The sequence below is a fragment of the Amphimedon queenslandica genome, unplaced genomic scaffold, assembly GCF_000090795.2.
Source record: "Amphimedon queenslandica unplaced genomic scaffold, v1.1 AMPQUscaffold_13203, whole genome shotgun sequence".
In the NCBI taxonomy this organism is placed as follows: Eukaryota; Metazoa; Porifera; class Demospongiae; order Haplosclerida; family Niphatidae; genus Amphimedon; species Amphimedon queenslandica.
In genome coordinates this window covers 25,459-27,555 of record NW_003546561.1, presented here as the reverse complement: position 1 = coordinate 27,555, position 2,097 = coordinate 25,459, and the positions used below count along the sequence as shown (strand labels likewise).

Here is a 2,097-nt window from a genome sequence, read left to right as displayed (position 1 = left end):
CTTTTTACCTAAAAGACTCTCCAGGTAGTCTTCTACTTCAGCCTTAGTATCCATAGCACCTAGATACCTGTTGGATAATTTTAAATTTATAAAAAGACAATAATTATCATAAAAATACAAAATCAATAAAATATTTGGCAGCATATACATAATTAAAATTATAAATTTGAAGCATGCAGGTTAAACCATAAAAAATAAGGCATATGTATATAATCAACTGAGAACAGTCAAATATATATATAGATCTACAGCTCAAATCAATTAGAATTAGTTACTGAATAATTCTACACAATACTGCCCCAGTTTATTAACTAACTCTACTACTCCTTTATCAACTGGCAGCTGCAGTTGACTGGATAATCCTTCAGCTAACCATCCTTTACTTTAGACATGCCGTTTAGTGCTGGGCGATATATCAAAACTCACGATATTTAATCAATATAATGCGGTATCGATACTTATCAATATCGAAAAAATTTGAAGAAAATATCGATAACGAGGCCACGCCCAGAAAATGGTTACATAACCTTAATAAATGGTTAATTAACTATAGGAGTAACATCTCGAAAATTACTAGAATGTATTTTCTTGGAAAGTAGATGAAGTAGCTGAAGTATATGAAGCCAAAGAAGGTTTTTATAATGCTTTTCAATAATAATTCTTCTCAGAAATAGCTTTATTTAGCCATTTTAGTAATATTAAAGTTAATGGGTGTGGCTTAATAACTTATCGATAAAAAATATCGATATCCTTATTTTTAGGCAATATCGTATCATATCGTATCGTTTCAAAATTTTCAATATCGCCCAGCACTAATGCCGTTAAAGACAGGAAATTCAGGAATGGATCCAATTATTTGCGTGGGCGTAATCTGCGCATGCGCAGTATTGACTAAATTGTACTTCAATTTATAATGTTCATAACTCAAACAAAAATGTAAAAAAACAGTTCAAACATGAATAAATGCTTGTTTAGCCACACATTTGATTTCAGGTTACTCTGTTGAGTCTACAAGGAATAAACAATATTAATAATAAATGTAAAAAGTACATGTACTTTGCATTAATGTTTACAAAGAACTTTGTAGACTATTTTCATCTCTAAAAATAATTTGACAAGAATGTCATTCTACAGATAACGAAAACAAATTTTATAGTTTTTACTGACCTGGAAATATACTGGTGTCACATTAAGTAGTGCCAAGGGAAATAAAGAGTTGATAATATATCTAGTCTTGGGGAAATGCTATCTGTTTAACAGAGATAAGTTAAAAATAAACCTTTCATTGCAAATGCCATACACATGGAGCTAGATATTTCTGTGGCCCAAAATTTCTGCTAATTATGCAGATTTCGAAAACTTGTGAAAATTTAATCCTTTAAAATCAGTACACATTGAAAGGCATGGTAATTTTGCTAAAATAAAATCTGTAAAATTCACAGAAATTTTGGGCGACAGTCATTTCTAGCTACAATTAAAGAAATTTCTAGGTACAATTCTAAACATTAGTAGCATAATAAAATAAATCAATTCATGAATAATTATTCTATTAAGTACCAACATCTCCAAATATAGCATCCAGAGTTTCGTCCACCACCATGAACAATACTGATAGCTTTTCGTGACATTCTAATTATCATAAAAATAGCATACATGTAAATTCAAAACTACAAAACTAACAGCTTTAATAGTCAGAAGTACTGTAAAAGTGGAATATGTCATTGCTTGCATTATTTAATGCATGAATAAAAAATTTACGAATTTAAAAACTATACTGACTTAAAAACTAATTATAGACCACTGGAAGTGAGAATTGGAAATGAATTTCATTAATTTTATATACGGTATCTGCCCACATGTCATAATTGGCTGTCATTTTCGTTGGAAAGTTTGTTAAGGAAGTCGGCAATGAATGCAAGAAGAAAATGCCTCTATTAAAAGCTAAAATGTGCTTGTTATAAGAAAAAAAGATCTGCCTTTAAGCTTCTTCTCCAAAAGATGTGGTCCAATTTGCCCCAGAATTCTCAATACAGGTTTTTTTTCATGCCAGCCCGTTTGTTCTCCATTAAAAGTTGTCAACCAAAATGGCAGCTGAAT

At 30.5% G+C, this 2,097-nt stretch overlaps 1 long non-coding RNA gene across 1 annotated transcript; it reads right to left on the bottom strand.

Annotated features, from left to right (window-relative positions):
- Positions 1-894: 894 nt before the first annotated feature.
- On the bottom strand, positions 895-1,097 carry LOC109584515 (uncharacterized). Its single transcript, XR_002186050.1, has 2 exons — positions 1,057-1,097; positions 895-1,008 (listed from the first exon to the last, which is right to left on the bottom strand). It is a non-coding gene; the product is annotated as an uncharacterized LOC109584515 (long non-coding RNA).
- Positions 1,098-2,097: the final 1,000 nt, after the last annotated feature.